Below are 14,641 nucleotides of genomic sequence, written 5' to 3' on the forward strand. Positions count from 1 at the left end.
AGGCTAGCTAAATTTCTAAATTTAATGCATCTTTTTCCTCAAAGCTTTTTTTTCATTGGGATGAAAAGTCAACTCTTCTTATCAGAACACTTATAAAGTAGAGTGAAACATACCATAATCCATTCAATTCTGTCTGGTGGTGCATATCAGATGAGAAATAATTGTTTTGTGCCCATTAACCTCTTTGTCCAGCCTTTTATACTCTTTTTAGAGTGAAGATATTAATCTTTTCCCTCCCATGTCATTTTCAACAAACGGGTATTGTCAGCAGCACCTTATTCCAATTCACACAAATAATTTACCAGGAAAGGTGATTAATTAAAGCAATTAAGGCAATGATGGTTTCAATTACCACAGTTATGAGCTCTGAGTTGAGCAGTGTAGGAAGGCCCTTTGGGCCAGAGAGGTGGTGGAATGAGAGAATATGACCAACTGAATGTCATGAAACGAATAAGGAGGACCACCATTGGAAACAAAGGGAGATAAAGAGGAAGAGAGACAGAGATGGAGGGAGGAAGAAAACAAGGATTTAATTACCTCTCATTTCAGTCGCTCTTTCCTGCCTGAAGCTGTTACTGCAATCCTTTTATCAAACAGATTTATTTAAGCCCTATATTGTTTGTGAGCCCCACAAGTGTTCAGTGTTACATGTGTGGCACTTCATGTAATCTCTTGTCTTTCTGGACTTTTGGGTATGTTCACTGCTAATATAGCATCTGTTTATGATGCAGGAGAACAACACTCAAGTATTATTAGGTTAATAGTCTGATTAAAGCACTAACATAATTATGCATATTGACAACTCCCATAATAATTATGCTTGGATGATACCCTGCCTTTTTCAATTAGTAATGATCTGGTAAACAGGAACACACAACGTCTGTCACCTGAAGCCTGTTTTAATGCTTGTTTTTACTAATTTCTTGGGGTTTAAATCAAAGTTGCAATGATATGTCATCTGAAACCTTTAATGTGATATAGAGGCAGACAGTGAAGAAAAAAGGTTGAGTGTCTTTTTGCATAGAGTATGTAAACATCGGATATCAAACATACATTTAGTTTATGGGCAGTATGCTTGCAGAGCCAGTTCTAGACAGATTTCTGTTTAAGGCTGTATGAATGTGTCTAGTTTCATCATGCAGCTCTGTTTGTATCTTTGCAAAGTGAGAAATTACCACTTTGTCAGCTAATAAAAGCACACAAGATAGCATGTGTCGTCCAAGAACTAGCAGCACTTTCACAAGATATAATCAAGGTTCTGTCTTTCTGTGAGGTGCAACATAATTGCAATCAGAAAACCCAGAATGTAAATCACATTTAAAGATGATAAAGAATTTCTTCTTGTACCATTTTAATTATGTTTTTTTGCCTACAAATGTAGACAAAAAGACAGAACTGGTGTCCAGTTTAGGACTCATCTGTCCAAACAACAGGATTCCAATAGTAGCAAAATGTTCCACATCACTGCTGTTTGAAACCTCATTTCATCAACAATCCCTGCGTCTCTGTAAGATAAGTTTTAATCAACAGATTCCAAATAGCCTTTTAATTAGACCAAACAGTTTCAAGCCATAAACACATAGAGCTGTCAAATGTCCTCATCACAACACGTTTCAAGACCTGCATGGCTAACGTGGTACAATTTGTCATTATACAGTCTAATTTTGCACAACAGTCACACATAACCTGCTGAAATATGTTTAACATGAGCAGTGTTGCTTTTTTATGAAGGTGATTTGTAATCTGCCAATAAATGTGTTTTTACATGCGCAAGCCACTGTCAATGCAAGCTGAAAACAGCTTGTGTCACCATGGGTTCCCCATCTTCCATGTGCAAACTATGGTGTTTGTATACCAGCAAGTCTGTGAAGTGTTTGCTGTTGAATCTGTGCCTGCAGGATTAGCAAGTGTTCAGTATATGACATGGAACTGCGACAGACTGTGGCTCAGGGGGAAGAGTAGCTGTCGTACAATCGGAAGGTCATGGGTTACATTCCAGCCTCCTCCAGTCACATATCAATGTGCCCCTTAGCAAGGCACTTAACCCCAAGTTGTCTACTGATCTGCATAATGGTGTGTGAATGTGTACGCGTTTGTGAGTGCAATTGGGTGAATGTGGCTCTAGTGTAAAGTGCTTTGAGTGGTCACTATAACTAGAAAAGCACAATCTAAATTCAGTCAATTTACCATAAAAAAACAGGACTGGAATTTAATAAAATAATTAAAAGTTATGTGTGACCTAAAAGCAGAGGTTCCTCCAAATCCATTTCATATTCCTGTTTAGAAACCCCAACTACTAAGGCAAGTTAGAACGTAAATTCCAGTGGACAGTTTGTTAAACAAATCATCTTTTTATTTGTTGCCAATTGACAGTTTCCTCATGACGGAAGGATCTTCTAGTTGACTTGGTGAAGATTTACATGGAAGATAGGAATATATCCCTGTGATCCCTAGACTCTCAAACAGGTACAAATAATGCTGGTGGTACTTGAGCTACCTTTTGGGGCACTCAGAAGACATTTTGCTATCAACAATTTGAAAGGTGAAAAAGAGTCAAATTAGCCCTAATGTAAACTTAATAAACTAAAACAGCTAGATGAAAAATAGTGAAACACCACGGATATTTCAAATAAATGCTACTCAAAGCAGAACCAGTTTGGAATAGTTTGACATCCCAGTAGAAACAAAAGCACACTAGAGTGAACCTGAAAAACCTAAAAAAATGCTGGTGACTACTTATACTAGGTTACATTTACCTAGAGTACCTGTATCTAGGAGGAACATAAAACAACTTAAATCAGAAAACCTATATAGTTTGCAAATTGCACCCATTGACCAGGCTAATTACTCTCTAAATAGCTGTATGTCTCATTTTCACTGCTGTCTTGATAAAAAAAAACATCTTGATAAAAAGGTGTACATGAATCTATGAGTCCAAAACATTTAATGAGATACAAACTGGCCAGAAGTGCCAGTAAATAGTTTATGACTCCAGCTACTCTAGCTTTTAAATGCATTGTAGTCATGTCGGATTTTGAGTTTGGGGTAGGTGAAAAACCTCTCTTCGCCCCACTTTTTCTCAGCCTACTGTCAAAAAACAAAAATAGGTTGCGCAAAAAAAATAAAAACAAAAAAAGACGTCAAGAAAAAAGGCCACCCAACATCTTTTTCAGCACTGGATTTGTTAGTCATTATTATGTTAGGAACAGGAATCACTGTCTTCTCACAAAGTCAGTTCAGCTGCAGAGGTATTTAAACAGGAATGCTGAAAATGTTCACGAACAGATTATGTTGACTAATTTTTTGTTTTTTCTTCTTGAAAGGTGTATTCACCTGTCCTTAACATTGCAATTCCTCCTGTTAGGATTAAGGGAAAAAAGTAGAAAGGCAAAGGTTGTGAATGAAATTCAACTGGACTAAACGTATGAGATGCAGCAAATAAGATTAGATGTTTAAATATCATGTAATGTAACAAATCCATTGACATACAATAAGTTGTATTTATTACCACAGAAAACCGCAATTAGCCTTTCTCCACATATTATTACATGGTTTTTATAATTAAACATTAGCCAAGATGATATCATTTTATATTTTGTATTGTTCTATACATGTTTATATGTCAAACCCACATGCAGAAATCCATCCATCCATTTTCTCTACCCGCTTCTTCTGCACAGCTGGTGCCTATCTCCAGCGGTCTATGGTCTACACCCTGGACAGGTCCCCAGTCCATTGCAGGGCAACACAGACACACACAGGACAAACAACCATGCACATACCTAAGGGCAATTTAGAGAGACCAATTAATCTAACAGTTATGTTTTTGGACTGTGGGGGGATGCTGGAGTACCCAGAAAGAACTCACACATGCAGAGTTGAGACATGCAAACTCCATGCAGACTCCAGGGGGAGGAGTTGAACCCAGGACCATCTCGCCATGAGGCAACAGTGCTACTAACTGCGCCATTGTGCAGCCCACATTTAGAAATTACTTTGGGAAATGGAATGCAAACAGGAAGTTTTTGGGAGCATCTATGGAGGACAGGGGAGTTGATAGAACAACATGAGCAAGTGATTTTTCCAATATTGAATTGCGAGCATTTACTGGTTCTGGCAGTGGATTTGGTTTCTGAGGAGTAGGCAATGATTATAGCGGTGAGTGGCGACTGAGAAGTGAGAAGGTTGGTGTTTTCCAAGAGAAACAGATCTGAACATTGGACAAGTAGCAGGCAGGCAGTGACATTGAGATTGGAGCTGCGGAAGACAAGCAGGGAGTAGGTGAGATTTCCTGGCTTGTTTTTTTTCACAAGGATACAATAGCTCTGGAGGTTAAGGGTAGGGTGGAATCCAAAGCAGCAAAAAACCTGAGAGGCATAGAGCATGTGGACTGTGGAGGACCAGTCCTGACAAAATTAAAAATAAAAGCAGAAATATATATATTTTGTATTTCCTTTTCCTTAGACATGCGTTTTCATCAGGAAATGTATATATTTTATTTTTCCTTTTCCTTACACATCCCTTTGTTCTTTTCACATTTCCTTGTCTCTATTTTTCCTTTACCGTATGCATTTCTCTTTCATTATGCAAATGTAGAGGGCTGCCTTCTTCTCTCCAGCTCCTCTACTATTGATCAATAAACAGGAAGGAGGAGGATCCATGTGCAGGCCGAGGTTGTGTCCCAATTCAGGGGCTGGATCCTTCCAAGTCCGTACTTGTGGGCAAATTACGTCACAGCGCGGTGCGGAAGGTCTGTCAAATGCGGCAGACAAATGTGTTCTTCTTTTGCCCGATTTGAAGGATGGATTGTTGTATCCTTTGCGGTCCATCTTTTCCCATGATTCATTGCGGGTCGAAGCAGTTTGGTCAAGCAGGGGCAGCCATGGCGGACCACAGTGGCAAAAGCTTTGAGTAAACTGTGAAAAATTACACTTTCTGTGACACAAATGAACTTTTACAATGTTTTTAGTGCGGGAATATAACTGTGTTGACGTGAAAAATCTGCTTGATTTATCAAGACATCACTTAATTTCAAATGTGCTCTGACGTGTTCTATCACTAACCCTTTCAACAATTCAAGTTTAAAAAAATTTCACCATTTAGGAAAATTTAGATGCCCCTGAATTCATGGAGGTTTTACAATTCAGAGTTAGAGGTTTACAAATGAACATCTAAAACCCTGGTGCTCTGTGGATGGCTAAAGTCAGCATATAAACTTTAGGTTGCAATAAAAAGATTAATAAATGAATTGAGATGGGTACTTTTTGTGGAATGCTGCTTATAAAGTTTTTTTAAAGGCATGTGCTAGCTCTTAGGGAGTGAAAAATTCCTTTGGTGCCTTTTTCTATTATTGTTATGGTTTGATTTTGAAAAAACACCCAGGACCGTCAAATTGACGGTTTTGAAAGTTTGACCTGCCATAACTCTGGTTTATTAAAACTCTTATCTTCCTGGCATCCTGATTTTTTCTAAACCTGTGTCTTGTGTATTCGTATGTCTCTATTTTAAAAAAATAACAAAGTAAATAAAATATCTAAGTATTTCTACCACTAACTACCACAGCCTCTATTTTGATGGCCCTATTATTTACATTGATATTTTTTTCTGGCGGTTGAGTATACGCCTAGCAACCGCCACTCTAGAACGCAGTCTGAGAAGGAGATTGTTGGTATCCTACAAATGGCTTCCAGAAGTATATTTTCTGCTCAAGAGGCATTGGAAACGCTTCAAAAAGTACATGATTGTGATTCTGCAGTCAAGAGGGATTCTGATGGCTCTTGGTCAGCATTCAGTTCCAGTGACAGCGGGTCAGAGAATGAGCCTCCCCCGGCTAAAAAACACGAGTCGTCCCATTTTAGTAGGAGGTTGTGGCGCATTATTTCAAGGTAGTAAAAGACTAGCCAATGTAATGATTTCATAATTTTAGGCTATAGTTTATAGATTAGTAAACTAATAATATATAAACTACAGCAACAGTGTCACAATCAGCGCAGGTTCAGAGATAGGGAGATGAGCCAGGTGCCCAGTGCCCAGCTATAAACCCAGCAAACCAGCTCACTGGCAGGAGAGAAACTAAAAAACCAGGTACTGATAATAGTCAATTCAATTCAGTTTTATTTATATAGTGCCAATTCACAACACATGTCGTCTCAAGGCACTTCACAACATACATACATTCCAATTAATCCTAACAATTGAACAGTGCAGTCGGAGTTAGCTTTTTATTCAAATTGGATAAAAAGTTTTTCTATCTAAGGAAACCCAACAGATTGCATCCAGTCAGTGACTTGCAGCAATCCCTCCTCCTGGATGAGCATGTAGAGACAGTGGACAGTCACTGGTGTTGACTTTGCAGCAATCCCTCATACTGAGCATGCATGTAGCGACAGCGGAGAGGAAAAACTCCCTTTTAACAGGAAGAAACCTCCAGCAGAACCAGGCTCAGTGTGAGCGGCCATCTGCCACAACCGACTGGGGGTTTGAGAGAACAGAGCAGAGACACAAAAAGAACACAGAAGCACTGATCCAGAAGTACTTTCTATGGGAAGGAAAAGTAAATGTTAATGGATGTAGCTCCTTTAGTCGTTTCACCTAGAAAGAAAGAACAGATAAACTCTGAGCCAGTTTTCAAGGTTAGAGTCTGAAAGAGAGCACATATAATTAGTTACAGTAAAAGCTCAGTCAATTCCCATGTCTAGGAGAGAGAAAGGGTTAAACACTAAAAGACAGGGCTATGTGGATCATCGGTAGAGGGTGAGCATTAAGTTGTTGCCAGCAGAAGCTCGGACGATTTCCCTCTCCAGAAAGGTGTCACAGGCAGACACAGAGCCAGGCCAGGTGTAGCTTCTAGGAAGAGAAAAGAGAGAACAAGGTTAAAAGCTGAAATAACAGCAAACAATGCAAACAAAATATAAAAAGAAATAAACATTAAGTTAGGTCATAGGCCCTTAAGTTAGGTCATAGGCCCCCAGGCCCTAAAAACAGCAATTATCAAACCTCTATTGAAAAAGAGCAACTTGGATAAGCTGCTACTACAGAACTACAGGCCTATATCAAACCTCCCCTTCATCAGTAAGATTATTGAAAAAGCTGTGTTTCAGCAGTTAAACAACTTCCTAACGACCAACTGCTTTGATTTCTTCCATTCAGGCTTCCGTGCTCACCACAGTACAGAGACTGCTCTTGTCAAGGTGTTCAATGACATCCGTATAAATGCAGACTGTGGAAGAACCACAGTGCTGGTAATATTGGACCTTAGTGTAGCATTCGACACTGTTGATTACTTCATTTTATTAGAGCGCCTGGAAAACTGGGTCGGCCTTTCTGGTACAGCACTCAACTGGTTTAAATCCTACTTGAAGGACAGGGACTTTTTTGTGTCAGTAGGTAACTTTACATCAGAGAGCACAAAAATCATATGTGGCGTTCCCCAAGGGTCCATCTTAGGGCCCCTCCTATTCAATATCTACATGCTCCCCCTAACTCAGATTTAAATAAACAACAACGTAAGTTATCATAACTATGCAGATGACACACAGCTATACGTTACGATGTCACCAGGTGACCATGAACCCATTCAAGCGCTGGGTAAATGCTTAGAATAAATCACTGCATGGATGGGCCTAAATTTTCTTCAGCTGAATCAAAACAAAACTGAAGTAATAATCTTTGGAGCAAAGGAAGAGCGTTTAAAAGTTAGCACACAGCTTCAGTTAATACAGCTAGAAACCACCAGTCAGGCTCGAAACCTGGGTGTAGTGATGGACTCAGACCTGAACCTTCAGAGGCACATAAAGGTAGTAACTAGGTCGGCCTTCTATCACCTAAAGAACATCTCCAGGATTGAAGGACTATTGTCTCAGCAGGACCTTGAAAAACTAATTCATGCGTTCATCTTTAGTAGAATTGATTACTGCAACGGTGTCTTCACAGGTCTGCCTAAAAAGTCAATCAGACAGCTGCAGTTGATCCAGAACGCTGCTGCCCACGTCCTCACTAGAACTAAGAAAGTGGAGCACATCACTCCGGTTCTAAAGTCCCTAAACTGGCTCCCTGTAGTTCAGAGAATAGACTTTAAAATACTTCTGTTAGTCTATAAATCACAGAATGGCTTAGCACCAAAATACATTACAGACTTGTTGTCAGTGTATCAACCAGCCAGACCTCTCAGGTCATCTCGCTCAAATCTACTCTGCACACCCAGAACCAGAACTAAACATGGAGAAGCAGCTTTTAGTTCTTATGCTCCACTAATCTGGAAGAAACTCCCAGAAAACTGTAAAAGCGTCGAAACTCTAAGTTGCTTTAAATCAAGATTAAAAACTTATTTGTTTAGATTGGTCTTTGACTGTGCCATCTAGGCACGATTAGTTGCGTTTTCAGTCCAGTTTTCCTTTAATTTTCTTGTCCATCATTCTATTCTCTTTATTTTATTTTATTTTACTTTTTTAAATTACCTCTGTTGTTTGATTTTATCATTTGATTTGTTTTTCTGTGTCTGTATCTGTGTTCATTTTCTTTGTGATTGTATTGTAATTGTATGTACAGCGCTTTGAGTGTCTCGTTGCTGAAAAGCACTATATAAATAAACTTACCTTACCTAGATATAGTAGCCCAGTAACAACTATCTATTCTGCGCTTTACAGCGTTTTCATCCCAAGACGATCGCACACCCTGGAAGGAGGACGAAATAGGAAAGGATGGCGCTGAGTAGACAGTGGTAGGGGAGGAAGAAAGTAGAGGTAGGCGTCAGAGCCAGAACAGGTTGACAGATCCCCAGACCACGTTCATCCACGTTCAGGGCTGAGGCCCTCAGAGTTTTAGGAGATGATTCCTCCTCGGACATGAGTGTGGATGAGCTGAAGGTATTTTTAGCACTAGTTTATGTCCACAAAGTGAAAGGGGGGCATAACATGGAGCTGTCCAGCTTTTGGTCATATTAGTAAAGCTTTTTTTTTTTATTTACCCACTACTCTGTATTATTTTTCCATACTATTTATAAATAATAAAACTTAATAGGTTTTGATCCAATACTATTATTCATTCTTGTCAAAACCATAATTTTATAGCGTGCAAGAAAATCTTTAGCATTCTGACCAATGTAATGCGATGATGTCATCACCGCCCTCGTATCCAGAATGCTCGCCGTCAAATTGACGGGCTTGGGAGTTCTAGTAGTGTTAGAATTCTGGGAGTCCTAGTGTTAACGGGATCTAAGCATCACTAAAATGCATAAGAGTGTATGTAGGATTTGGGAATCAGCAACTGGAGGAGTAGTTGACATTTATTTGTCTTTAATACTACCTTGATGAATCTAGGAGTGCCTTACCTATACAGAAGGTAAAGGTGGGCTACACAGTCATGATATTTCGTATATGCAGCCCTGAGACATTTGTGTTACGTTTGAATTGTGAAACCCATAGAAAACCCATTTGGTGTTAGAAAGTTAAATGAACAGAACTACGAACAGAGAAAAGCTCTGATTCTGAAATTACCTGATAATTCACTGTAGCCATGTATTATTTCTCTGTACCGAGGCTTAGCGGACACATGGACATGCATATGTGCACATGTATCAACATGCACATGCTCTGGAGCAGTCAACTGTGACTTGCTGTTTCCCCTTTTTTCCCAGTAGATAGCTTATTCTATGCCTAAATTCAACACACAGATAGGAACCAATAAAAGCATAGCACGCGGGCTGAAAACACAGATTAAGGCTTACAGCTCAGAGAAAATTAATTCACAAGAAATACACTTTTAATCCAGTTTGAACATAGTCAAGGGTTAGCATTCTCATCACCTACAAGAGACAAGAGCATTCACTTTGAAACTGAAATTAATTTTTATTTTTCCTCTCACACTGCAAAAACATTTATAAACACTTGCAGTAGTTTCTGCACATACCATGCACTGCAGAAGTAAACCTTTTCAGATTTTGTTGTTTCATTGTATTTTGGGGGGATTTTATGAGATACACAAATACAAAGGTTTTTACAAATAGATACATAAAAAGTCAGTCCGTCATTTTCTATACCGTTTCTTCCATAGTGGGTCGTGGGGAAGCCCATCTCCAGCAGTCTATGGGCAGGAGGTGAGGTATACCCTGGACAAGTCGCCAGTCCATGCAGTACATGAAAAGTGTGAAGTCTATTTCTATTTTGCCACTTTTGGTTTGATACTTTACCCCAACAGAAAATTCAGGGAAACCATTTGCCTTCAGAGGCTGCCTAATTCCTAAATAAAGTCAACCTGTGTGTAATTTGATCTTAGTAAAGATCAAGCTGTTCTGTGAAGCCACCACAGGTTGTTAGAGAACATTAGAGAACAAACAGCATCATGAAGAGCAGGGAACACAGCACACAAAGTTGTGGAGATGTTTACCACAGGGTAAGGTTATAAAACAATATCCCAAGCTTTTAATAGAGAACATTTCACAGAGAAGTGTTCAATCTATCATCACAAAATTGAAAGAGTATTGCACTACTGCAAACCTACTTAACATATGGCTGTCCACCTAAATAGAACAGCTGGGTGGAAAAAGATTAGTCAGAGGTGCTGCCAAACGCTCCATGGTAACTCTGGAGCTACAGAGATCCACAGCTCCTGGGGAAGATCTTTCTACAGGATAACTATTAATTGTGCACTCCTTAAATCTGGCCTTAAAGCAGGAGTGTTAAGAGAAAATCCAGGCTTAAAAGAAAGCAAACACACTAGTTTTCCGTTTGCCCTAGGGTATATAAGGGACCCAGCAAACATGTTGAAGTTGTTCTGGGCAGATCAAACAAAAATTTTACTTTTTGACAAACATGCAAAATGTCAGAGCCACAAAGAAATGGCTTAGATTAAAGCATCTTCATGTGTTTGAATGGCCGAGTGAGTCCTGGCCCCAAGTGAAAGATGAATCTATAGCCAGACTTAAAAATGTAGTATGTTGACAGGTGCTCTACATCCAACACTGACTGAGTTTCAGCTGTAATGCAAAAAAGAATGGGAAAAAAAATGTCTCAATATGTAAAAAGCTGAAAGAGGTATATCCTAAAAGAAGTGCAATTGTAACTGCGGTTAAGAAAGATCTACAATGTATTAATTCAGGAGGGGATGAATAGAAATAAAAAAAGTTTATTCATAAAACAAAACCATTACCATTTTCTTTCTAATTCACATTTAAACACTACCGTGTGTTGCTCTTTCATAATAAATTCAAATAAAATTTCACATTGTTAGTAATGCTTGTGAAAATGTCCCAGGGGTAGAATAACTTTTGCAAGGGAATGACTCAGTATGTCTACTTAGTGTTTCAAGTGTGCCACCCAGCATGACTAATATTTTTTTCAGGAAAAATATTGGATTCAGTCTTTACATCTTGATTTTTTCTTCTTTTTCCTTTCTCTAACCCAGTCCCTTCCTCTATCACCTTGTGCAAATCAGTCCCTCACCGCGTGTTCCCCTTTTCACTTTTCTTCCCTCTTCCCTGTTTTCTGTTCAGTGTTCTTTACCTGTCTATTGTCACATCATTATTTCCACTCCTCTTTTTCTCCTCTTTCTGTCATTGCCTGTTGACTGGCAGTGCAGACATGCTGAGGTAAATTGGGATGTAACTGAAATGACAGGCTCTTTGTATTGATTTGTTCATCTCCAGCATCCATCACAGTGTGCACACAGGCCAAGAACACACACTTATAAAGCCATGCATAAACACACTCACAGTGCTTGCAAGTAGAGGAAACGTGTCTATGTCCCCGGCCTAGTAAACTAATCACATTACCTTGATTGAGTGGACCATGGAGGTTCACAAGTGCAGCGATTTGGAGAAAAACAGAGACCGTTACCATTGAAAAACAATAAATTGGAAGAAAAGGCTAAATGCAGATTTAACAGCATGGCAAGATATTTCTCAATTTTGAGGGGTGTTGTTTACTGTTTTGTTTCAGCTTTATTGCTTTTTATGATAAACACATTGCTTGTGCACAAATCAATAGGCCGTCTTGAACCTTGAATGAAAGACATTAATTAAATTCGGGAAAGGTAAATGTGTTATCTGAAAACATTTGACAACTTTAAACATTTTAGTACAGCCCCTCAGAGGTCTCTGGCTCCAAAAACTGGCCAAGTATTACTTTTTTGTTGAATTTCCAAACTGTTATGTATTTATTCTATTTTTTAAACAAAACCAATTACTGGGCTTTTCATTTTTCTTACCAAGTGGCCTATTGCATATTCCGTTGGTACTGGATTATTTTGAATGGTATTGCTTTTTCTAATTTGGTTTCAATCTTCACTTCCTGTCCACTTTTCAAACTATATGGAGTTCTAGTTCCACAAAAATTATTTCTCAGCTTTATATGCAAAAACAGTATGGCAACACATTTAATAACAAAAGTTGTACAGTATTTTGTCGGCTTTTGATATGGTTTAAAGTGTTGTCTATAACAAAGCCCACATTAAATCAGTCAGTACCTGACTGATTTTGTTACAGTATAAACAGTTAATGTGAATCTATATCACTTCGGAAAACGTACATACATTTTTTGACAGTATTCCCGACATTTGTATATAGTGTTGTGTGTAGTTTTATCACACTGTGTTTGGCTGTGCAGCGAATTACTGGGAAGAGGTTAAGAGAGTGATGGAAAGGATGATTGCTAAAAAAATCCCAAGCTTTTATTTGGGCTGTATCACAAAGAGCACAACTTAGTAAACAGTGAACGGATGCTGTTAGATATGTGTCTTCTACATGCTAAAAGATGCTAGCACTGCTCTGAAAAGAAAAACAAAAAACTGAAAGACCAAATGTAACACTGTGGATTAGGCAAACATTAAAAACATTTCCTCTAGAGATATTGACCGGGAAGCAGGAAATGTTTAAAAGACCCTGTGATCCATTTACAGTGCTTTACAAAAGTATTCACCTCCCTTGGCCTATTAGCTATTTTGTTACATCCCAAGCCGTTTTTCAAATGTTTTTCTTATTCTATGTGATGGATCTGCACAGAATAGTCTCAGTTAGTGATGTGAAATGAGAAAACTAAAGATATAGAGACAGAGATAAGTGGTCATGTGAAAAACTGTGTGTATTTGTAGGCGCCATTTTGATGTATTGATTTGGTTTGTAACAATGGATTGAGGACAGAGAAGAGGACATCAGGAACACAATGCTGTGGCATAAACTGTTTTAGCTATTGGAACAAATTTATAAATCAGCAGAGAGCCACTTTCATAAGAAAGTTTCTTGTTTACATTTAACATTTTGTGAAAAACGGCTAAAACAACCAGCTGGATATGTGGTAATGTCAGGCTCAGTAGATGCTGCGTACATGTGTCTGGTTTTTATTTTATTTTTATTTTTTTGAGGTGGAAAATGAAGGACAATTAACCCTTACTAATATACTGGTTTACCTGCGCCGCACACCTTTCTGCATCCCATGGAGAATGTGTCCATGGAGACGGGAAGAGGAAGGTGGTGTTATGGTCTGGATTAAGGCTCTCTGTAGGTCGTCAGGAGGGGATCCCCGACATACAGGGAACTGTTTTTCTTTCATACGCTGGATGCTGCCTCTGGTTCCTGGAACAGAGGTTGGCCAAGCACACCTGATGGAGTCAGCCCTGCCTGTCCGCCATTGTGGTGGGCTGAAGCGTGGCATGGAGCTCACCAACCTCCAACCACTGAGTCTGACCTCGTCCAAGGTCAAGGAGGAGGTGATCATCACCTCAGCTCCTGTTTTAAATATTCATAAAGCACAGATCTTTCTTAGAAAAACTGTGCAAAGATCGTTACAATAAGGTTACTGAAAAATCAGGCTTCAAAGGTATTAGGATTTCAGGCATAAACGAGAAATGAAGTGTAATCTAAATGTCACATGATCTGTCCATATAAACACACTTTTCTGCAAGGCCCCGGAGGCTGCAACACCACTAATCAAGTGGCACCACACTTAGTCAGGGACTAGGTTATTGAGAAGTACAGGTCAGGGGGGGGGGAAAATTTAAAGAAAATAAAATGAGAGCAACAATAGTAATAATTGGGAATGCTACAAAAGAGTCTGAATCTGCCACATCCTGAAAAGAATTACTAGATATACACCAGGAAGGGATCCCGAATTTTAACAAAGTTATGTTGTAAACCCGACACACTAAGTCTAATTTTCTCGTACCTAAGGAAATACAGTACATCTCTAAGCCTTTGAATGTGAGTAGGTGAAATGTATATCTGGTTCCACTTGGTTGGTGTTAGCCTTCTAGCTAATAGAGTTGAAAATGCAGTCAAATATTTATGTGTGTAAAAAGGGATAAACCCTAAAAAGCGCAGTAATAACCTTAGGAGCAAGTTCAACACCAGATACTTCGGATAAAGTGACAAAAAAGTTATTTAAACCCAGGCAAATAATCTGCAGGCTCTAACCAGCAGCAGTCACAAGATGGAGAGGTCCTTTCAAACATCTGTGCAATCCTAGCTTCAGTGTAATGAGTACGGTGTAGAATTCTACATTGAGTAAAACTGTTTTGCACAAATGGATGATTTATTTACCCTTTAAAGAATTTCATTCCAAACCTCATCTGGGATCACCTCACCTAGATTCATTTCCAGGTTTGTTTTTACTACAGCAGAGCAGTCTAGATTAAGGTTAAGAATAATCAAAAC

Source organism: Girardinichthys multiradiatus, chromosome 22 (genome assembly GCF_021462225.1).
Source record: "Girardinichthys multiradiatus isolate DD_20200921_A chromosome 22, DD_fGirMul_XY1, whole genome shotgun sequence".
NCBI lineage: Eukaryota > Metazoa > Chordata > Actinopteri > Cyprinodontiformes > Goodeidae > Girardinichthys > Girardinichthys multiradiatus.